This window comes from Bufo bufo, chromosome 3 (genome assembly GCF_905171765.1).
Source record: "Bufo bufo chromosome 3, aBufBuf1.1, whole genome shotgun sequence".
Taxonomy (NCBI): domain Eukaryota; kingdom Metazoa; phylum Chordata; class Amphibia; order Anura; family Bufonidae; genus Bufo; species Bufo bufo.
In genome coordinates this window covers 23,441,793-23,466,815 of record NC_053391.1, presented here as the reverse complement: position 1 = coordinate 23,466,815, position 25,023 = coordinate 23,441,793, and the positions used below count along the sequence as shown (strand labels likewise).

General features: G+C 47.1%; 1 protein-coding gene across 1 annotated transcript in view; it reads right to left on the bottom strand.

Moving 5' to 3' along the window:
• LOC120993584 (oocyte zinc finger protein XlCOF6.1-like) overlaps positions 1-19,730 on the bottom strand; it is a 33,430-nt gene extending 13,700 nt beyond the window's left edge. Inside the window, exon 1 of the mRNA XM_040422059.1 lies at positions 19,671-19,730. The gene's annotated coding sequence lies outside the window, so the exon portion shown is untranslated. The remainder of the gene's footprint in view (positions 1-19,670) is intronic.
• Between the last annotated feature and the right edge of the window lie 5,293 nt (positions 19,731-25,023).

Genomic DNA, 25,023 nt, shown 5'->3' with positions numbered 1-25,023 from the left:
CCCTCAGGTACCGCACCTGAAGGGTTAACTCAACTGCCGCTGATCGCAGCTCCCTGTCATAGAGGTCGGGTGCTGGCTATTTGATTTCGGCACCCGCCTCCTGTATTTATATTAACAGGTCAGTTATCTTCATTGGTGGCGCAGTGGCTACAGCCCCTCTGCTCCTCATACTGTCTCTCTTATTGGCGGCGGCAGCAGCACAGGGGGAGGGAGAGACTACTTCTCCACTGCGCTGCTGAGAAGAACATCGGCGGGCAGAAAACTATCATCTCCAGTGCCCCGCCGCTGTATTCAACTGCAGAGCTTCGGCGGCGGGTCTAGTCGCAAATGGCGACAAGACAAAAAAGTCTTGTCGCCATTTGTAAATTCTAAGTCGCATTGGCGACCATTTTGGTCGCCATCTGGAGCCCTGGCGGCCCGATGTAGAAGGGGGGGAGCTCTCTCCCTCTGTGACCGCATCAAGCATCAGGTCGCTGCAACGGCAAGCAGCGGCCCAATGGGAGAGGGAGGAAGCTCCCTCCCTGCTAACCCTTTTTCATACAGCGGCATGGAAGGGGTTAAACGGCTGACATCGGTGTGCTGACACTCTGCTAACCGCTCCGGCCATCCTGAAAATAGGAAAAGGGGGGGGGGGAGGGGCAGGGGATCGCGCGCTTGCTCAGCCATCCTGAAAATAGGAATGGGGCACAATGGGGACTAAATTAATAAAATATATCTATATATATATATATTGAAAAAAAAATCCAGCGGGAGCACCAACCAACAATGTGGTTCCAATCATAGTTAAATGAAATACATCTGATGCATGTGCATAAAAGTGACATGTGCCATAAGATCATCAAAACATGAACTATAACCTTGTGTGTAGATCAAGTAACCGTATAATGTACAATACAACAGGTACATATAAATAACATCTTTTATAAAACTATGGTGAATAAAGTGACTTAATATGCCGGATGAAGATCATAGAGATCATACCTCTATAAGTCATGGCGCCCACAGAGACCATCGCGCTCCATTGAGCGTCTCCGATAACTCATTGCGCATGTCCAGACTAGCGTCGTCATGTGTGACATAGTGCTTCAATGTGACGCATGCGCTCCTTGCAATTGTACTGAAACCGCCATATTGCTTGAAGGCAAACTGCCCTACGGTTCCATTAGTATTTGTTATGAATATATTTATTGTGCAAAGTGCCTCCTCGATGATTTATCCAGCCGCAGTAGGTAACTCCTACTCCTACGTTGGAAAAGAATACCTGTATAACTTGGCATCATCCAGATAAATGCTGCAGCAAAGAAATCAACTGTAAAGAAGTCTAAGTGGAGCGCTCCATAATCTCTGTTTCCCAGGATGTTCGCTGCGCAGTGATCCAGATACAAAGTAAAGAGCAAGGCTGGCACACGTGGGACGCCGAAAAAGCACGTGGGACGCCAAGCCTGAGACATCTTATGGCTCCAACAGCGCAATAGGTAATTTTACCTACACCGAACGGGGGAGGTTAGAGGTAAGTCTGTTATCCACCACGTGGGACGCCACCATTGGAGACAGACGCGCACTAACAGTAAGTACAAGACACACCCAGCATTGATACCCGATTGTTGGTGCTATAATCATCCAGCATCTGCATTTGTGTCTCAGTGTTGGTAATACATAGGAGACCAACAAGTTATATTCCTTTATTAATGGATGACACTGAATACTGCTTAAACATCTTGAAATTAACAAGCTACATCTCACAACAGTTTAAATATCCAGGATTCTATTAACTATCCTGTGAAGGGACTTCATAAATCTCAAGCAGAACCAGAAACATATTTAAAGAGACTACACCTTGCTTTGATACGGTTATATGGAACTGTTAGTTACATCTGTATAAAATCCAGCAACGTTAGTGATGAAAACTAATATCTAATTCATCTATCTATTCACCGGATATACTCCATACAGTAGCAGAAGTAATACAGGATACAATTGTTTCTTGCCTTTTTCTATTTTATTTGGGTTTTAATTTTGGTTATTTGGGTTTTTAAGGGTGTTATAAACTGTACAAATTGTCACTACTCTTTGGCCATTGGTCCTACACACACACTAATTATTAAAAAAATCATTGACAGGGCGAGTCCAATTGGACATGAGCACCAAATCCAGAACTACAAGGGATTGAGCCGCCTTTATTTACTTTATTCGGGTCCATTCACACGTTCGTAGTGTTTTGCGGACCGCAAAACAATGAAGCTGCACATGGCGGGCACTTACATAGAGAAGTCGTATGCTTGTCCGCTGCTCTATTTTCTTGCAGAGCTGCTGACCGGAAGTTCGGGGCCGCACTCCGCAAAGGCGGATGTGGATAGCACACTGTATGCTGTCCGCATTCATTCCTGCCCCATTGGAAATGAATGGGTCCGCACCCTTTCCGCAAAGTTGCGGACCTGACACGGACCCATTCCACGGACGTCTAAATGGAGCCTTACACATATAAACTGAACAAAAATATAAACGCAACACTTTCGGTTTTGCTCCCATTTTGCATGAGCTGAACTCAAAGATCTGAAACATTTTCTACATACACTAAAGACCCATTACTCTCAAATATTGTTCTCAAACCTGTCTAAATCTGGGCTAGTGAGCACTTCTCCTTTGCCGAGATAATCCTTCCCACCTCAAAGGTGTGGCATATGTGCTGATTAGAGTTGAGCGGACACCTGGATGTTCGGGTTCGACCGAACTTCACTAAAAAGTTCGAGTTCGGGACCCGAACTTGACCCCGAACCCTATTAAAGTCAATGGGGACCCAAACTTTTGAGCACTAAAATAGCTATAAAAATATGTCATGGGAAGGGCTAGAGGGCTGAAAATGGCATCAAAATAAAAAATAATAATCTTGAACTAGGAGGACGAGGTCCATATGGAGAAGGAGGTTGAAGAGGCGGTGGATGTGGCGTTGGAAGAGGTAGCCTACACTGCTTTTTGGTTTTAAATTTATTTATATTTTTTTAAATTAGGGTACACCCCAAAACATTGGAAAATATAACCTGTGATAACCCCCTCCAGTCGTGCTAAACACACATTCAGACAATACACTGGCTGCAGGACAGGCCAGCACCTCCAAGGGGTAAAGGGCAAGCTCAGGCCATGTGCCCAATTTGGAGACCCAAAAGTTGAAGGGGCTGACCCATCAGTCAGTTCGTGTAGGCGTGTGCACACATACTGCCCCACCATGTCGCACGTACCCGTGATGTTCACGATCCAATTGGATATCTGCTCTATTAACTTTCGATGTTCTTTTCCGCGCCTACCATGTTGATCATGGTTAAAGGCGAATCAGGGTTCCACGCTGGAGAGGGAGCGTGATAAAGAGAGACCCACATCCAAGGGAGATCAATGGATGAAATTTAATTGTGATCTAGCGGAAATGTGGGAGAAGCTATTAAAAACGGAAGAATTGAAGGAAAGGAGGGGGCGCGCGGCTGCAATGGGATGGAGCGGAAATGTGGGACAAGTTATTATAACAGAAGTATCAAATGAAAGACAAATTTTAGAACTTTAAGTCCCTGTCACCTATGCAGAGCAGGGGTTTATTCACGGCAAAAATTGTAAAATGTCACCCGAAAATGTAACAGACAAATTAGTGAAATTACATAAAATAAAATACGTACAAAAAAAAAAAAAAAAAGGGATTTATGGAGGTGGAGGTCCATATGGAGTATGAGGTTGAGGAGGCGGTGGATGTAGCGGTGTAGGTGGAAGCGGTGGAGGAGAAGGACGACACAGCATTTTTGTTTACATTTTTTTATTAGGGTACACTCCAAAAGAGTGTGAAATATCCAAAATACAAGAATGAGCAATTGCGCTGTAGTATAACAATGGCTGGTTAAGGCCGGTATACATGTCTATTCTGCACAAGGTACAGACAAGTCCTGCGGGATCCATGCCTGGTTCATTTTAATGAATGTGAGCTTTTCCACATTGGCTGTGGACAGGCGGCTGCGCTTGTCTGTGATAACGCCCCCTGCTGTGCTAAACACAAGTTCAGATAATACACTGGCTGCAGGGCAGGCCAGCACCTCCAAGGCGTAAAGGGCAAGCTCAGGCCATGTGCCCAATTTAGAGACCCAGAAGTTGAAGGGGGCAGACCCGTCATTCAGTACGTGTAGGCGTGTGCACACATACTGCCCCACCATGTTGTGTTGGTGTGGCGTGCTGACAAAGCTTTTCCACATTTCAGCCATGCTAACCCTGCCTTCTGAGGTGCTGGCGGTGCCCCAGCTGCGTTGGCAACTTCTTCCTCCTCTGCCTTCGCCTTGTGCTGCCACTGTGCCCCCGCTGTCAGGTGGGAATGCCACCAGCAGCGCGTCTACCAGCGTGCGCTTGTACTCACGCATCTTATGATGATGCTCCAGTGACAGAATTAAGGACGGTGCGTTGTCCTTGTAACGGGAATCCCGCAGCGTGGCCACCCAGTAATCAGCACAAAAGTTAGAATGTGGGCAACTCGGTGGTCATTGCGGAGACACTGCAGCATGTAATCACTCATGTGTGCCAGGCTGCCCAAAGGCAACGAACATCTGTCCTCTGTGGGAGGTGTATCGTCTGTGTCCTCTGTATCCCCCCAGCCACGCACCAGTGATGGCCTTGAGCTGGTCTGGGTGCCACCCTGCTGTGAACAAGGTTCCTCCTCCTCGTCATTCTCCAGAACTGTGCCGTGGCTGGACAATTGTGTACCTGACGTTTGTGGGTGCAGGAACCCACCCTCGGAGCCACTTGTGAATTACTGGCCGGAAACCCTATGAAATGATCCCTCTTCCTCCTGTGTCACAGTCTGGCCACCATGTGCAAGGTGGAGTTCCACCTTCTGGGCACGTCGCATATGAGGCGGTGAGCGGGAAGGCCGAAGTTACGCTGCAGCACTGACAGGCGAGCAGCAGCAAAGGGAGAATGCCGAAAGCGCGCACAGACGGCCCGCACTTTATGCAGCAGCTCTGACATATCAGGATAATTTTTAAGGAACCTCTGCACCACCAAATTCAGCACTTGCGCCAGGCAAGGGATGTGCGTCAAACCGGCTAGGTCCAGAGCTGCTACGAGATTTCGCCCATTATCGCACACCACCAGGCCGGGCTTGAGGCTCAATGGCACAAACCACTCATCGGTCTGTTGTTCCATGCCCGTCCATAGCTCTTGAGCGGTGTGGGGTTTGTCCCCCAAACAGATAAGTTTTAAAACTGCCTGCTGTCATTTACTCCTGGCTGTGCTGAAGTTGGTGGTGAAGTTGTTACGCTGTCCGGATGAGGACACGGTAGAGGATGAGGAAGCAAAGTAGGAGGAGGAAGCAACAGGAGGCGCCCTGCAATCCTCGATGGTGGAAGGACATGCACCAAACTGCTATCGCACCCAGTGTGCTGTTATGGATATATATCGTCCCTGACCGTGCTTACTGGTCCATGTATCTGTAGTGAGGTGCACCTTGCGACAGATGGCATTGCGCAGTACACACCTGATTTTGTCCCCCACTTGGTTGTGCAGGGAAGGGATGGCTCGCCTGGAAAAGTAGTGGCGGCTGGGCACAACGTACTGTGGGACAGCCACCGCCATATGGCTTTTAAAACTATCCGTCTCCACCAAACGGAATGACAGCATTTCAAAGGCCAGTAATTTTGAAATGCTGACATTCAGGGACAGGAATCGCCGGTGGGTGGGGGGGGGGTACTTCTTTTTCCGCTCCAATGTTTGGGAGATGGAGAGCTGAACGCTTCCATGGGACATTGTGGAGATGCTTGGTGACCCAGATGGTGGTGTTGCTGGCAGATCCTCTGTTTGCCGGGTGGCACTGCCTCTGTTTGCGAGGTGGATGAAGAGGCAGAGACTGCAGCAGAAGAGGAAGCAGGAGGAGCCAGAGACCTTTCTTGGTTTTTGAGGTGTCTACTCCTCTGCAGCTCGTGCTTTGCACTTAGCTGCCTGGTCATGCAGGTTGTGCTCAGGTTTAGAACGTTTATGCCTCGCTTTAGGCTCTGATTGCACAGCGTGCAAACCACTCGTGTCTTGTCGTCAGCACATTGTCTGAAGAACTGCCACGCCAGGGAACTCCTTGGAGCTGGCTTTGGTGTGCTCGGTCCCTTGCTGCAGTGGGCAGTAGCTTTTGCACCCTGTTCCCTCTTCTGCTGTGCTGGTGGCTCTGTGCGACCACCGCCTCATCCTCCAAACTACACAGGTCACTCGCATGACCTTGATTCCATGTGGGGTCGAGGACCTCATCGTCCACCCAGTCTTAACCCCTGCCCTCCTTGTCAGTCTGCACACTTTCGAAAGCCACAGCAGTTGGCACCTATGTTTCGTCATCATCCGAGACGTGCTGCCGTGGTCCTCCCATGTACTCATCTTGAAAGATAAGTGGTTGGGCATCGGTACACTCAATATCTTCCACTTCTGGGGCAGGGCTAGGTGGATGGCCCTGGGAAACCCTGCTAACAGAGTCATCAAAAAGCAGAAGAGACTGCTGCATGACTTGGGGCTCAGACTGCTTGGCTGATCTGCAAAGGGGGCGAGGTGAAAGACTGATGGACATCGGCTGCAGGCGCCAACTCTGATCTTTCAGCAGGAGACAATGTGAAGGAACTGTCGCATTAGGCCCGACCAAATACCGCTGAAGGTTCTGTCGCATACTCGCACCTGAGGAAGGCGTTTCACTTGTGCGTGTAGATGGCCCAGATCAACCACGTCCTCTCCCTGCAACATGAGCTCCACCAGCAGCACCATGACCGGGGCCACATCCCTTATTTGGCGCTCTCCTCATATTTCTAAAATTTAGAATCTTGCCCAAAATGGGTGTTTTTTTAACCACCTCAGCCCCCCTAGCTTAAACACCCTTAATGACCAGACCACTTTTTACAATTCTGCACTACACTACTTTCACGGTTTATTGCTCGGTCATGCAACTTACCACCCAAATGAATGTTACCTCCTTTTCTTCTCACTAATAGAGCTTTCATTTGGTGGTATTTCATTGCTGCTGACATTTTTACTTTTTTTGTTATTAATCAAAATTTAACGAAATTATTGCAAACAAATGACATTTTTCACTTTCAGTTGTAAAATGTTTAAAAAAAAAAACCGACATCTATATATAAATTTTTCTCAAAATTTATTGTTCTACATTACTTTGATAAAAAAAAAAATGGTTTGGGTGAAAGTTATAGCGTTTACAAACTATGGTACAAAAATGTGAATTTCCGCTTTTTGAAGCAGCTCTGACTTTCTGAGCACCTGTCATGTTTCCTGAGGTTCTACAATGCCCAGACAGTAGAAAAACCCCACAAATGACCCCATTTCGGAAAGTAGACACCCTAAGGTATTCGCTGATGGGCATAGTGAGTTCATGGAAGTTTTTATTTTTTGTCACAAGTTAGCGGAAAATGATGATTTTTTTTTTTCCTTACAAAGTCTCATTTTCCGCTAACTTGTGACAAAAAATAAAAAATTCTAGGAACTCGCCATGCCCCTCACGGAATACCTTGGGGTGTCTTCTTTGCAAAATGGGGTCACTTGTGGGGTAGTTATACTGCCCTGGCATTTTAGGGGCCCTAATGCGTAAGAAGTAGTTTGAAATCAAAATGTGTAAAAAATGCCCTGTGAAATCCTAAAGGTGCTCTTTGGAATGTGGGCCCCTTTGCCCACCTAGGCTGCAAAGTGTCACACATGTGGTATCGCCGTACTCAGGAGAAGTTGGGCAATGTGTTTTGGGGTGTCTTTTTACATATACCCATGCTGGGTGAGAGAAATATCTTGGCCAAAGAAAACTTTTCCCATTTTTTTATACAAAGTTGGCATTTGACAGAGATATTTATCTCACCCAGCATGGGTATATGTAAAATGACACCCCAAAACACATTGCCCAACTTCTCCTGAGTACGGCGATACCACATGTGTGACACTTTTTTGCAGCCTAGATGCGCAAAGGGGCCCAAATTCCTTTTAGGAGGGCATTTTTAGACATTTGGATCCCAGACTTCTTCTCACACTTTAGGGCCCCTAAAATGCCAGGGCAGTATAAATACCCCACGTTACCCCCATTTTGGAAAGAAGACACCCCAAGGTATTCAATGAGGGGCATGGCGAGTTCATAGAATTTTTTTTTTTTTGGCACAAGTTAGCGGAAATTGATTTTATTTTATTTTTTCTCACAAAGTCTCCCTTTCCGCTAACTTGGGACAAAAATTTCAATCTTTCATGGACTCAATATGCCCCTCAGCGAATACCTTGGGGTGTCATTTTACATGGGGTCACATGTGGGGTATTTATACTGCCTTGGCATTTTAGGGGCCCTAAAGCGTGAGAAGAAGTCTGGAATATAAATGTCTGTAAAACCCAGAAAAATTTGTTTTTTAAAACCCAGAAAATTATTGAAGTATTTAAAGTTTGTTTTAACAATAACAGATGCAGCAAAGGCTGCAATATTAAAGGGAACCGGTCACCAGTTTTATGGTGTCCTAACTAAGGGCAACATAAATAAGTGACAGATTTTCTTCAAAATGCTGGGTCACTTTCTTTAATTGACCCAGTCAATCTGCCAACATCTTGTATTGAAAAGCTCCAGCTGATAATGATGAGTCCTGAATATTCATGAGCTCCTGACTCTCATATGAATCAGCAGCAGGTGGGCAGGGGAGTGGCTATAGCTCTGAATTAAATATACGCTGGACTCAATGACATCACGCTGGACTCGAATTAGCTCATTAGCATGCGGCATCTTTGTGTGTATATTATGAGGTAACCATCTGTCACACCAGTAAGTGAATACATCTTTTTAGTAGTTACCGATTGTATATAATTAGATTATAATCAAATATCCACATGACAGGTTCCCTTTAAGTACTTTGCCCAAAAAGGGAGTTTTTCTAATAACAGAATATGACAGCAGTATATAACGCTTGAATTTCACACTGACAGATGCAGACAAGGCCGCAAATTAAGAATTTTGCCCAAAATGGGTGCTTTTTGAATAACAGAATATTACAGTTGTATGTAATGCTTGAATTTCACACGTACAGATGCAGCAAGGGCTGTACAATTGAGTATTTTGCCCCAAAAGGGTGTTTTTTAAAACCCAGAAAATTATATCTATTTCTAACTTAAATTGCACACTGACTAGGCCTCTTTCACACTTGCGTTGTCCGGATCCGCCGTGTACTCCACTTGCCGGAATTACACGCCGGATCCGGAAAAACGCAAGTGAACTGAAAGCATTTGAAGACGGGTCCGTCTTCAAAATGCTTTCAGTGTTACTATGGCAGTCAGGAAGCTATTAAAGTCCTGGTTGCCATAGTAGGAGCGGGGAGTGGTATACTTACAGTCCGTGCGGCTCCCGGGGTGCTCCAGAATGACGTCAGAGTGCCCCATGCACATGGATGACGTGCCATGCGATCACCTGATCCATGCGTTGGGGCGCCCTGACGTCACTCTGGAGCGCCCCGGGAGCCGCACGGACGGTAAGTATACTGCTCCCCACTACACTTTACCATGGCAAACAGGACTTTAGCGTCCCGGCAGCCATGGTAACCATTCAGAAAAGGCTAAACGTCGGATCCGGCAATGCGCCGAAACGACGTTTAGCTTAAGGCCGGATCCGGATCAATGCCTTTCAATGGGCATTCATTCCGGATCCGGCCTTGCGGCAAGTCTTCAGGATTTTTGGCCGGAGCAAAAAGCTCAGGATTCTTCCGGCATAGAGCCCCGACGACGGAACTCTATGCCAGAAGAAAAGAACGCAGGTGTGAAAGAGCCCTAATGCTGAAAAGGCACCAGATGTAGGATATTGCACCCAGATTATTATTGCACAGGCCTCCAGACTAAAAAAAATATCAAGGAGCCATGGCTCCTAACCTGGAAAATTTAGGAGCCAAATTAACATTTTTAGTTGCCAAATTTAAAATACATATAATTAAGGTATAATAAAAAAATAAAATAAAAACACATACTGTATATGTCTAACCTAGGGTTGTCACTATACCAACATTTTGACTCGATTTCGATACCATACAAAAGTATTGCGATACTCGATACCACATGAAAAAAATAAAACACCAAAAAAGCTGCGTGCATTCCAAATTTTATGGAACATCTGGACCTAACCTAATTTTTGTCGGGACAAGGTGACAAAAAAATGGCAAATTGCACGTATTATTTTTTTCCTGTTACGATTGTGGCACACTGAGCATGAGTGCCTGGCCTGTGTTCTGGGATCTCGGAGCTCCCCTTTATCCAAACAAATAACTGTCCCTTCTCTGACTCGGAGCTCCCCCTTATTCAAACAAATAACTGTTCCTTCTCTCCCTCTACATCTCCCCCCACATCCAAAACCAGACCACCGCCATAAACTTCTTAGTCCCTGACCCAGAGGTGACAACGATCACTGGCCTCCACGACACTTTATATAAACATGCCTGTATAGTGGACAGCTTCAGAGGGGTTTATTACTTACGGAAGGTAAGCGAGTGGATCTCCAGCCTGCCAGTGGCGATCGTTCGCTGGCAGGCTGGAGATGCGATTTTTTTAACCCCTAACAGGTTATATAAAAGCCATATTATTTTTTTTTGGGGGCGACTGTCTTATGTAGGAGCTCATTTTTTTCCGGTTTGAGGTAACAGTTTGATTGGTACTATTTTAGGGTGCATATGACTTTTTGATCACTTTTTATTACACTTTTTGTGATGTAAGGTGAAAAAAAAAAATAGCTTTTTTGAAGTCGCTTTTATTTTTATTTTTTTACGGTGTTCACCTGAGGGGTTAGGTTATGGCGATACCTAATATGTATACTTTTTTTTATTTATTTATGTTTTACACAATAATATTTTTTAAACAAAAAAAAACCAAACATGTTTTAGTGTCTGCATAGTCTGAGAGCCATAGTTTTATTTTTTGGGCGATTGTCTTAGGGGCTAATATTTTGTGGGATTAGGTGACGGATAGATTGGTACTATTTTGGGGGGCATACGCCTTTTTGATCGCTTGGTGTTGCACTTTTAGGCTGGGTTCAGACCTGAGCGTCTTTGATATGCGCGTTTAACGCGCGTTTTTGACGAGCGTTTTTTGCAATAGTAAACGCGCGTTTGACGCGCGTTTGTGTGATTGACTGCAATGTCCTATGGCCACAAACGCGCGTCAAAACGCCCCTAAGAAGCCCAAGTACTTGTTTGAGCGTAGGGCGTTTTACAGCACGTTTTTCAGCGCTGTAAAACGCTCAAGTGAGAACCAGGGCCATAGGGAAGCATTGGTTTTCATGTGTTGAGCGTTTTACAGCGCGTTTGAACGCGCTGTAAAACGCTCAAGTGTGAACCCAGCCTTAGTGATTGTAAGGTGACAAAAAATTTTTTGTTTAGCACAGTTTTGATGTTATTTTTGACAGTGTTCACCTGAGGGGTTAGGTCATGTGATATTTTAATAGAGCCAGTCGATAGGGAAGCGGTGATACCTAATATGACTACTGTTCTTTTTTTGCCTATTTTTTACAAAAAAATTGATTTACTTTATTTTGGGAAAAGGACATGTTTTTTTTTTTTTTTACTTGAAACTTCAAATTTTTTTGTAAAGCTTTATTTTTCACTTTTATTTTTGTCCCACTCTGAGACATCAACTTTTGGGGGTCTGATCATCTTTACAATGCATCACAATACTTCTGTATTGTAATGCATTGGCAGTAAGTGTATTACTCACAGGGGGCTCACAGGCTCTCCCAGAAGGCATCGGGCTGCCTTCCCTGCCATCGAATCCCCGTCACAGCAGCGCGGGGACCCAATGGCTGCTTCCTCCCTGCACAGACATTGCACGTGCCACGGTCAGCACTGACCGCTGCACATCAAGGGTTAATGCGCCGGCAGCGGTGATTTCACCGATGCCGGCGCATGCAGCAGGGTGTCACGGCTGAGGATGGGGAAAACCCTCAGCTGTGCGATGCCAGAAGATGATGGTCGCTGCAAGGCCAGAACAGGAATCAGGGAGCAGGTCACCTCCTATCAATCCCTAATTCTGACCCTGTCTCCTAGCCATATGAGCCGACCCTGATGGTAGGAGGGCTCATACTCCGGAACCTAATATTCCTACTAGCCCTCAGGGTGGCCCTGGACTAGGAGCAGGGTAAGACTACCTGTTCCTCCTAGATACAGACGAACAGGAGTCTCACTGGCCAAGCTATAAAGAAAGGGGAAACATAAACAGACATATGGCAATGGCAAGTAAGTGAAACTAGTACCACACCTACCTGCCACAGACACACAGCCTGGAACCCATGCAGAAGCGCTGCTGTCCAAAGAACATAAAGGGACACACCACACAGGAACCCAGGACCATAAGCTGCAATAAAAAAAGATACCAAAGAAACATCTTCATAACACCATACAAGAACTTATGACCAAAAGGGTGGCCCCCACTGGCAGATGGTATATCACAGGAGGATGACTCCAGCTAACCATGGCTGAAGTACCCCCCAGACTACTGATCACAGCAGAGGCTAAATAGCCCATGTAGCCACACAGACACACCCAGTGCACACACACTAGGAAGGAAGTTAACCCTTCCAACACAAGGCAAGGGAAGACGGCCACTTAAAGGGGAAGTACACACAAACACACACTTCACCTGTTGCCGTGGGCAACGGCATGCGTGGCAACCACGTCCTGGGGATCAACCAGAAGGCCGAGACACTGCCACCACATGCATACAACACCAAACGTAGTCAAGGGCAACCAAGTGAAGGAAAATGTCACTAAGCACACCATAGGCCGTGACACAGGGGTTTGGCTATCAATCACTGCCGGACCCCTGCCGTGGATCAGACGGACACATCTCCTGCACCCGCTCGATCACCGCGCCCTACATGTACGGCGCAGTTCCTTAAGGGGTTAACAGTGACTTAGACAGCACCCCGCCCCTTTAATGCTAGCGTTACACAATGATATTTGTCATGCAACATTTTGTCTCAACAATTTTTATAATGATAGGCTATGGTGTTGCACATGGATTTTTCTGCGACTGTCGTGTCGCCTCGCAGCATGTCGCAGTGTAAACACTATCTATTATAAAAGTAGAGAAACTGAAATTTGGAAACTTGCAAGTTCTTAAAATTTTTTGGTAAATTTGGTATTTTTTTTATAAATAAAAATTTACTTTTTTTACTCAATTTTACCAGTGTCATGAAGTACAATATGCAACGAGAAAACCGTCTCAGAACGGCCTGGAGAAGGAAAAGCGTTTTAAAGTTATTACTAGTGTTGAGCGAACTTCTGTTTTAAGTTCGGCGTCTAAAGTTCGGCTTCCGGTTAGTGGAGAATCCCGATATGGATTCCGAATTCCGTTGTGGTCCGTGGTAGCGGAATCAATAATCGGCCATTATTGATTCCGCTACCACGGACCACAACGGAATTCGGAATCCATATCGGGATTCTCCACTAACCGGAAAGCCGAACTGTAGACGCCGAACTTAAAACAGAAGTTCGCTCAACACTAGTTATTACCACATAAAGTGGCACAGGTCAGATTTGCAAAAAAAGACCTGGGCAGGAAGGTGAAATATGGCAGAGTCCTTAAGGGGTTGAAGGGGCGGGCACTGTGGATGTTACTGTTAAGGGGGCAGGCGCCATTATTAAAGGGGCAACTGCTGAGGAGGTCACCGTTAAAAGGGATGGGCTGCTGTAAAGGTCCCATTTTAAAGTGGTGGGGCACTGTTGTCGGGGGGGGGGGGGGTGTCAGGGTTAAGGGGCGGGGGTCTGTAGAGGTCACTGTTATGGGGGATACTTTCAATATCTTTTAACGACACAGAGAAACATTAAATGAAACAGATGAGATATACCGATGTGAAGCCGGGTCCTTCTGCTGGTCTACACACAGTGCTGCCCATAATTATTTATACCTCTGCCAAATTTTGACTTAAAGTTACTTTTATTCAACCAGCAAGTAATTTTTTGACGGGAAATGACATGAGTGTCTCCCAAAAGATAATAAGACGATGTACAAGAGGCATTATTGTGGGGAAAAAAACATTTCTCAGCTTTTATTTACATTTGAGCAAAAAGTGTCCAGTCCAAAATGATTCCTACTCTTCTCAATAATCAATAGAAAAGCCTTTATTGGCTATTACAGCAATCAGACGCTTCCTATAATTGCAGACCAGCTTTTTGCATGTCTCCACAGGTATTTTTGCCCATTCATCTTTAGCAATGAGCTCCAAATCTTTCAGGTTGGAGGGTCTTCTTGCCATCACCCTGATCTTTACCTCCCTCCACAGATTCTCAATTGGATTCAAGTCTGGACTCTGGCTGGGCCACTCCAAAACGTTAATGTTGTTGTCCGCTAACCATTTCTTCACCACTGTTGCTGTGTGTTTTGGGTGACAGTAAGGCCTCATGCACACAACAGTATTTTTTCACGGTCCGCAAAACGGGGTTCCGTGATCCGTTTTTTCTTCCGTGTGTCTTCCTTGATTTTTGCAGGATCACCAGACATGAAGGAAAGTTAAAAAAAAGTCATTTTGGTGTCCGCCTGGCCGTGCGGAGCCAAACGGATCCGTCCTGACTTACAATGCAAGTCAATGGAGACGGATCCGTGTGACGTTGACACAATATGGTGCAATTGCAAACGGATCCGTCCCCCATTGACTTTCAATGTAAAGTCAGGAGTCCCTATCATAGTTTTCTCCAATCCGATGGTATATTTTAACTTGAAGTGTCCCCATCACCATGGGAACGCCTCTATGTTAGAATATACCATCGGATTTGAGTTACATCGTGAAAACTCAGATCCGACAGTATATTCTAACACAGAGGCGTTCCCATAGTGATGGGGACGCTTCAAGTTAGAATATACTACGAACTGTGTACATGACTGCCCCCTGCTGCCTAGCAGCACCCGATCTCTTACAGGGGGCTGTGATCAGCACAAATAACCCCTCAGGTGCTGCACCTGAGGGGTTAATTGTGCGTATCATAGCCCCCTGTAAGAGATCAGGTGCTGCCAGGCAGCAGGGGGCCAGACCCCCCTCCCTCCCCAGTTTTAAATTCATTGGTGGCCAGGGCGGCCCCTTCCCTCCCCAGTATTAAATTCATTGGAGGCCAGTGCGGCCCCCTCCCCCCCCCCCCAGTATTAAATTCATTGGTGGCCAGTGCGGCCCCCCTCCCCAGTATTAAATTCTTTGGTGGCCAGTGCGGCCCCCCCTCCCCAGTATTAAATTCATTGGTGGCCAGTGCGGCCCCCCCTCCCGAGTATTAAATTCATTGGTGGCCAGTGCGCCCCCCCCCCCCAATCATTGGTGGCAGCGGAGAGTTCCGAATTTTAGAAGCATTATACTTACCTGCACTGTCTGTGGCCGGCTAGGCGCTCCTCCTACTGGTAAGTGACAGGTTTGTGCTATAAGCAATGCGCCGCACAGATCTGTCACTTACCAGTAGGAGGAGCGCCCGGCCGGTCACAGACAGCGCAGCAGGTAAGTATGATGCTTCTAATATTGCTAAGTAACCATGGCAGCCAGGGCTGCAGTAGCATCCTGGTTGCCATGGTAACCAATCGGAGCCCCAGCGATTAAAGTGGGACTCCGATCGGAACTCTCCGCTGCCACCAATGATCGGGGGGAGGAGGCCGCACTGGCCACCAATGAATTTAATACAGGGGAGGGCCGCACTGGCCACCAATGAATTTATTACAGGGGAGGGAGGGGGGGGGGCCTCACTGGCCACCAATGAATTTAATACTGGGGAGGGAGGGGGGCCGCACTGGCCTCCAATGAATTTAAAACTGCGGAGGGAGGGGGGTCTGGCCCCTGCTGCCTGGCTGCACCCGATCAGGGGGCTGAGATCCGCACAATTAACCCCTCAGGTGCAGGTTAATTGTGCGGATCACAGCCCCCTGTAAGAGATCGGGTGCTGCCAGGCAGCAGTTATGTCCACAGTTCTTAGTATATTCTAACTTGAAGCGTCCCCATCACCATGGGAATGCCTCTGTGTTAGAATATACTGTCAGATCGGAGTTTTCACGATGTGAAAACTCAGATCTGAAAAGCTGTTATGTAGACGGATCTGCGGATCCGTCTGTGCGAAAGTAGTCTACGGACACGGATGAGAATCTTGTGTGCCTCCGTGTTTTTTCACGGACCCATTTCTCTGCAGACTGCCTGATGTTGTCGTTCAGAATCCTCATGTATTGCTCTTTTTTCATGGTGCCGTTTACTGTGATTAGGTTCCCTGATCCATTGGCTGAAAAACACCCCCAAAGCATTAGGTTCCCACCACCATGTTTCACAGTGGGGATGGTGTTCTTGGGGTTGAAGGCTTCTCCTTTTTTACGCCAAATGAAGGAAACATCATTGTGACCAAACAATTCAATTTTTGTTTCATCTGACCACAACACAGAAGACCAGAAGTCTTCTTCTTTGTCCCGATGAGCTTTTGCAAAGGCCAAGCGAGCTTTTGTGTGCCTTATCTGGAGAAGTGGCGTCAGTGGTCTGCATCCGTGGAACACAGCAGTGTGCAGTGTCTGTTGGATTGTCTGCCTTGAGACATTGCCACCAGCAGAGCCCAGATTCACCAGGATGGCCTTGGTGGTGATCCTTGGATTCTTTTTCACCTCTCCAACTATCCTCCTGGCCAGCACAGGTGTCACTTTTGGCTTCCGACCACGTCCTCTGAGATTTTCCACAGTGCGGAACATCTTGTATTTTTTGCTCAAATGTAAATAAAAGCTGAGAACTTTTATTTTTCCACAATAACGCCTCTTGTACATCGTCTTTTGGGAGACACCTGTGTCATTTCCCGTCAAAAAATTACTTGCAGGTTAAAAATAAGTAACCAAGTCAAAATCTGCCAGGGGTATGAATAATTATGGGCAGCACTGTATATACAGTCTGGTCCATAAATATTGGGACATCGACACAATTCTAACATTTTTGGCTCTATACACCACCATAATGGATTTGAAATGAAATGATCAAGATGTGCTTTACCTGCAGACTGTCAGCTTTAATTTGAGGGGATTTACATCCAAATCAGGTGAACGGTGCAGGAATTACAACAGTTTGCATATGTGCCTCCCACTTGTTAAGGGACCAAAAGTAATGGGACAGAATAATCATCATAAATCAAACTTTCACTTTTTAATACTTGGTTGCAAATCCTTTGCAGTAAATTACAGCCTGAAGTCTGGAAAGCATAGACATCACCAGACGCTGGGTTTCATCCCTGGTGATGCTCTGCCAGGCCTCTACTGCAACTGTCCTCAGTTCCTGCTTGTTCTTGGGCATTTTCCCTTCAGCTTTGTCTTCAGCAAGTGAAATGCATGCTCAATCGGATTCAGGTCAGGTGATTGACTTGGCCATTGCATAACATTCCACTTCTTTCCCTTAAAAAACTCTTTGGTTGCTTTTGCAGTATGCTTTGGGTCATTGTCCATCTGCACTGTGAAGCGCCGTCCAATGGGTTCTGAAGCATTTGGCTGAATATGAGCAGATAATATTGCCCGAAACACTTCAGAATTCATCCTGCTGCTTTTGTCAGCAGTCACATCATCAATAAATACAAGAGAACCAGTTCCATTGGCAGCCATAAATGCCCACGCCATGACACTACCACCACCATGCTTCACTGATTAGGTGATATGCTTAGGATCATGAGCAGTTCCTTTCCTCCATACTCTTCTCTTCCCATCACTCTGGTACAAGTTGATCTTGGTCTCATCCGTCCATAGGATGTTGTTCCAGAACTGTGAAGGCTTTTTTAGATGTCGTTTGGCAAACTCTAATCTGGCCTTCCTGTTTTTGAGGCTCACCAATGCATTACATCTTGTGGTGAACCCTCTGTATTCACTCTGGTGAAGTCTTCTCTTGATTGTTGACTTTGACACATATACACCTACCTCCTGGAGAGTGCTCTTGATCTGGACAACTGTTGTTAAAAGGGAGTCTGTCACCAGATTGTGACCTTATAGACCGCTAACATAGCGCTCTAGTATAGCAGTCTATGATTCTAATGGTACCTTTGATGTTTGCTTGTGAAGTTCCTCCAAGGCAAAAACGGACTTTTATTCATATGTAAATTAGGGCTCGCAAGTGCCCAGGGCGGCGTTCACCTCGTTGGAGCCCAGGCTGTTCTGCCTCTTCCTCTGCCCGCCCCGCTCTTCCTTTGCGTCCTCCTTCTCTGCAGCGAGATCCCGCGCCTGCGCTATCCATTGCTTGGCCGAGGCATGCGCACTGCGATGCCCATTGTGGGTGTCTCTGGCCCGCCTCCTCGCCGTTGGCCGGCGCATGCGTAGTAGCTACTGCGATGCCGTGCCCACAATGGGCATCGCAGTGCGCATGCCCCGGCCAAGCAATGGATAGCGCAGGCGCGGGATCTCGCTGCAGAGAAGGAGGACGCAAAGGAAGAGCGGGGCGGGCAGAGGAAGAGGCAGAACAGCCTGGGCTCCAACGAGGTGAACGCCGCCCTGGGCACTTGCGAGCCCTAATTTACATATGAATAAAAGTCCGTTTTTGCCTTGGGGGAACTTCACAAGCAAACATCAAAGGTACCATTAGAATCATAGACTGCTATACTAGAGCGCTATGTAAGCGGTCTATAGGGTCACAATCTGGTGACAGACTCCCTTTAAGGGTGTTTTCTTCACCAGGGAAAGAATTCTTTTTGTCATCCACCACAGTTGTTTTCCGTGGTCTTCCGGGTCTTTTGGTGTTGCTGAGCTCTCCGGTGCGTTCCTTCTTTTTAAGAATGTTCCAAACAGCTGTTTTGGCCGCGCCTAATGTTTTTGCTATCTCTCTGATGGGTTTGTTGTGTTTTTTCAGCCTAATGATGGCTTCACTGATAGTGACAGCTCTTTGGATCTCATCTTGAGAGTTGACAGCAACAGATTCCAAATGCAAATAGCAGACTGGAAATGACCTCTGGACCTTCTATCTGCTCATTGTAATTGGGATAATGAGGGAATAACACACACCGGCCATGGACCAGCAGGGAAGACAATTGTCCCATTACTTTTGGTCCCTTAACAAGTGGGAGGCACATATGGAAACTGTTGTAATTCCTACACCGTTCACCTGATTTGGATGTAAATCCCCTCAAATTACAGCCGACAGTCTGTAGGTAAAGCTCATCTCGTCTGCTTCATGTCACATCCATTGTGGTGGTGTATAGAGTCGATGTCCCAATATTTATGGACCTGACTGTATATACACTAGGGGATATACCGGAGTGAAGCCGGGTCCTTCTGCTGGTCTATAATACATATATAATGAGGGAGGAGGCGACTTGTGTGATCAGGTTTGGCGCACAAGGTTCGGTTATCGGAGAATTCCGTTATGGATTCCGCGACCATTCGCTCGCCCCCAGTAATAATACACAGACGAGACACAGACGTCAGACTCTGAGGGGATCCGGTCCCTGCCGCTCATTGTCCTGTTAGAAATAGTAATAAGGCAATGACTGATCCCCCTTCATATGTCTATGGGGGTCCGGAGTCTATGGGGGGCCGCTGTGAACAGGTCTGTGTGTATATATATACCACTGACTACATCACACACGTGACCCAGCGTGTGCCCCCCTCCCCCTCAGCACATGAGGGGCCACATAACGGTCACACAGACTGCGAGCGAATCTGAGCCTCTGTCAGAGGAGACCCTTCTGTATCACCTCAGTACTTACAGGAAGGTCCCAACAGGACGGAGTCTGAGGGGGGGGGTCGGGTCCGTGCGTCACCAGGTGGTATCTGCCGGGCAGCGCGCGCCTGCTGCACTACCGCGCATGTCCTGAAGTCACACTGACCTCTAACAGAATGTATGGGCTAACGGGAGGTGGTGTGCTAGAATGTATGGGCTAACGGGAGGTGGTTTACTAGAATGTATGGGCTAACGGGAGGTGGTTTACTAGAATGTATGGGCTAACGGAAGGTGGTGTACTAGAATGTATGGGCTAACGGGAGGTTGTTTACTAGAATGTATGGGCTAACGGGAGGTGGTTCACTATAATGTATGGGCAAACGGGAGGAGGTTCACTAGAATGTATGGGCTAACGGGAGGAGGTTCACTAGAATGTATGGGCTAACGGGAGGAGGTTCACTAGAATGTATGGGCTAACGGGAGGAGGTGCACTAGAATGTATGGGCTAACGGGAGGAGGTGCACTAGAATGTATGGGCTAACGGGAGGAGGTTCACTAGAATGTATGGGCTAATGGGAGGATGTGTACTAGAATGTATGGGCTAACGGGAGGTGGTGTACTAGAATGTATGGGCTAACGGGAGGTGGTTCACTAGAATGTATGGGCTAACGGGAGGTGGTTCACTAGAATGTATGGGCTAACGGGAGGAAGTTCACTAGAATGTATGGGCTAACGGGAGGTGGTTTACTAGAATGTATGGGCTAACGGGAGCAGGTTCACTAGAATGTATGGGCTAACGGGAGGAGGTTCACTAGAATGTATGGGCTAACGGGAGGAGGTTTACTAGAATGTATGGGCTAACGGGAGGTGTTCACTAGAATGTATGGGCTAACGGGAGGTGGTTTACTAGAATGTATGGGCTAACGGGAGGTGGTTTACTAGAATGTATGGGCTAACGGGAGGTGATTCACTAGAATGTATGGGCTAACGGGAGGAGGTTTACTAGAATGTATGGGCTAACGGGAGGAGGTTCACTAGAATGTATGGGCTAACGGGAGGAGGTTCACTAGAATGTATGGGCTAACGGGAGGTGGTTTACTAGAATGTATGGGCTAACGGGAGGAGGTGCACTAGAATGTATGGGCTAACGGGAGGAGGTTCACTAGAATGTATGGGCTAACGGGAGGTGGTTTACTAGAATGTATGGGCTAAAGGGAGGAGGTTCACTAGAATGTATGGGCTAACGGGAGGAGGTCAGTCGCTGTCCGGATGAGTAGAGAAGGGTCGGTCCCCGGACATTGGGCTCCACTAATGTGCACTGAGACCAGACGTCAGGAGCAGATCGCGGCTCTATTACTGACAGACACAGATCACCTGCACCCGGTGTCACCGCCTCTCCGGGCAATAAATAACGGCCCAAATGGGCGTGACTTATCTCAGGGTGTTAAAGGGAACCTGTCACCACATTTGCACACATTAGACAAACAGCGTTCTATCTTCTATCTGACACCGAGAACTGATAAACGGCGCCTTTGTTGTATCTAACGGAGTTTTCTTTCAGCCAAAAATGAACTTTTAAGATTCTGTAAATGCGCCCTCTCAAGTGCCCGGGGCGGCGTCTCAATCGTCCGAGCCCCGGGCAGCGCCTCCTCAACGGCTCATAACCCCGCCCTCCGTGTGCCTCTGCCCGCCCCTTTACTCTCCTCCGCTCTCCTTTTCCACGGAGGCTGCGCGGTCAAATTCGTAGCCGGCGCAGTGGAAAAGGAGAGAGGAGGAGAGTAAAGGGGCGGGCAGAGGCACACGGAGGGCGGGGTTATGAGCCGTTGAGGAGGTGCTGCCCGGGGCTCGGACGATTGAGACGCCGCCCCAGGCACTTGAGAGGGCGCATTTACAGAATCTTAAAAGTTCATTTTTGGCTGAAAGAAAACTCCATTAGATACAACAAAGGCGCCGTTTATAAGTTCTCGGTGGCGCATAGAAGATAGAACGCTGTTTGTCTAATGTGCGTAAATGTGGTGACAGGTTCCCTTTAAGTTGCTATATGAGGGTGCATTCACACGACCGCATTTTTGGCTCCGCATAATTGCGGAACGGGTGCGGACCCATTCATTTCAATGGAACCGCAAAAGATGCGGACGGCACACTTTGTCCATCCGTAGATCCATTCCGTGGCCCCGCAAAAAAGATAGAGCATGTCCTATTCTTGTCCGCAATCATAGGTATTTCTATCATAGGCTACATTCACACGGCCGGTATCCGTGTTTTGCTGATTCGCAATTTGCGGACCAAAACACATACGGTCGTGTGAATGTAGCCATACTGTGGCTCCCAAAAATATTAATGCCCCCATCTGTGCCCCCCAGAAAGAGTAATGGGACCATTAGTGCTATCCAGAATCAATGCCCCCATTAGTGCCCCCGCAGTAAGAAAAATGGCCCTATTAGTGCCCCCCATTTGTTCACCCCAGGAAGAACAACGCCCCTTTTAGTGCCCCAGTAAGAATAATGCCCCCATTAGTGCCCCCAGCTACAATAATGTCCCCTGTGGGGGGTTAGCCCTTTTTTGGGGGTTACAACCACACACTTCTTCACAGACACCAGAATTTAGGGGCCAACTGTGCTTTATTGTGGCAAAAGCACAAACATGAACAGTACAAGATAAAAGCCGGCCCGTCTGGGCACCAACTAACACATAAGACGTGTCTCTCTGACTCACCTGCAGTATAGATCACAGTTCACACACTGTTTCAGGTGCGGCTTTCTCAGCCCAATAGTCCACCAATCCCCAGGCTGCAGCACGGTCAGAATGTCTCCCAGCCTCGTGGCCCCTCAGCCTTGCCCAGCTGAGACCACACTCACCGAGCCTCACCAGGCCTCTGTTTGCACACTCCCCCCTTACTGACACCCTGGGGGTGCTTTATGCCCGCCTGAGTACCTCCAGCTGGTCTCACCTGTGGTGGTGTTCTGGTTCTGGTCAAGCTGCCAGTTCGGTTGATGTACTGCTCCAAATTAATTAATGTTAAAGTATCCGTATACTGAGAGATCAATACTGAGACAGCACACAGCTGGGGCCATGACAGGACCTCTGGTTCATTGCGGAGCAGCAGACAGTCTATAGGACAGGAAGGAGTGGGGGGTGTACGGTGGCAGATATCTTTTCTACTGGCTATAAACTCTGTATCTTCTGTCACATTTATGTGCGAGAGGAAGTTCCCCCCTCCCCCTTCCAGATGGGGGAAGCTGCTGCTTTCTGTCTCTTTGAGGCTTCTTGCTTGAGATGAACGGAAACCGTCCTGTGACACATGATAAAGCAAAGAGCAAGATTCTGGTTATAGGCCTTGGCTGGGTACCTGACCGCCATTTTACCTATAGTATAGTTCTCAACAAGCAAGTGTCCATTTTGTCTCAATATTCCATAAGGGCTGTTTCACACGAGCGATGCCGTGCGTGACATCCGCTCCGTGAATGAGAGCCAAGACCTGATGCGAACTGTAGAAGCACGGAGCAGTAACATGACTGATAACGCTCCGTGCCCCTCTGTGATCTCAGTGACATTTGCATATCGCTTATTGTTTATTTGAACAATAAAAAGAGATTTATGAAAAAAATACTGCCATCTGCGGCACAATATTCAACTGTATTGCTGTCCTGTGGACATAAATACAGTTGCATAACAAAGAATCAGATCATTATATACCCGGCTGGCGGCCCTGAGGAGGGCTTGGGTGGCCCTCCTAGTCATCAGCTGGTCAGTAGATACAAGGGCTCGGCTGATTGAGCGGACACAGCTCCTGCACTGTCCAATCAGAACACGTATGCGTAGGTTCTACATGTATGTTCTGCTTCTCTTGGCCAGGAGAGAATGCACTGAGTGATCGTGGGGGAGGTGCTGTAGGATTACATTGGCACAGGTGGTCTGTATAAGTTGGGGCAGTTGTGCTACGAACACAAGATATTGTGCTACAAGGACATGCTGCCACGAGACTTCTCATATGTGTCTCCCTCCCACCAGGGGCGTAGCTTTGTGGTAAGGGTACACCCAGCCTTCCTGCTGCTAGAGACGACAATTGAAACAGCAACCCCCCCCCAAATACAACATTTTCAACCCAATCCTTGATGTGTTTAAACACGCTGTATGTTAATACAGTCAATCATGCAGTTACTTATAGCTACGTGTGTCAGTGTAACTCAGGCATGATTTACTATTTATGTCATTGCATTCAGAGCCGGGAGAGAAAGAGCAAAAAATCATAAAACATTGACTAAAAGAGCTAAAATTCGAAATCCTAGGAGAATAGTAACTAATTTCAAGCCATATTCTTTTTTACATTTTGCAAATTAGAACAAACTAAATCTCAATACGTTTGCTTATCTCTAGTGCATTCCATGCCCATAACTGCTGCTCCAGGTGTCCACTGAGGTATATACCTTGTGGCAAGCGATAATCGCAAAGAGTGACCCAAGTTTTAACCGTGAGAGAGAACAAGGTGGGGATCGCTTTTTTTGAGAAATAATGCCGGCTATGTATTTACCAATGAGGCGGAGCACAAACCATCAACTTCCTAAAGGTGGTGGACTCTACCAAATGCTAGTGACTGCATCGTCAGCAACTTGGCTTGGTGGGAAATAAATTCAACATTATTGGATTGCTGGGCATGTAAAGTTGTTTCATGGCCATGCATTCCATGATCGATGGCTGATGAAGAAGCAGAGGAGGAATCTGAGCAGGAGAAGTAGAAAGTGATGACGACAATTTGAAAGACACTGTACCGCCCGTGGATGAGGCTGCCACAAGGGAGATCAGGAGATGGAAGTAGCTCTTGTTGCTGATCCTGGTGGCCACCTTTGTTTGCCAACAGGATGGGGTGATGCTGCTTCATGTGGTTCAGGCAGACTGGTACAATGGTCTGAACTGGCCCAGTATGCGCTGTCTGTTGTCGCCCAGCCTCCAGTGTCATCTCAGAGAGGATTTTCAGCATGGCAGTGGACATTGTGACTACAGATGATCAAATTTTTAAAAAATTTGATTCGGACAGTTTGCTCAATTTTCCAAAAAGATTTGATTCGATCCAAATTTATTTGTGACTAATCGCGTTAAAAAGCAGCTATTTCCTGGCTGCAGAGAGCCTGTATATTGGTGTAGAACACTGTGCATTGCAGAAACATGCATAAGTAGTCCGCTGTGGTAGTAAAACAGTTACTTTGCATCTGTATGACAGGCAAGTGCGAGGCGTCACTCTTAGAATCACTTCACACTTCACTTATTAGGCCAGTTAAGGGGCCAAAACTAACCAAATAACTCAAGTATGAACTCAGCCTTACAGGTCAATGTTAGCGCCAAGTATAAAGAACCGTGCAGTCGCCCAAGATTCTACTTTAGAGTGAAAGAGCGCACTCATT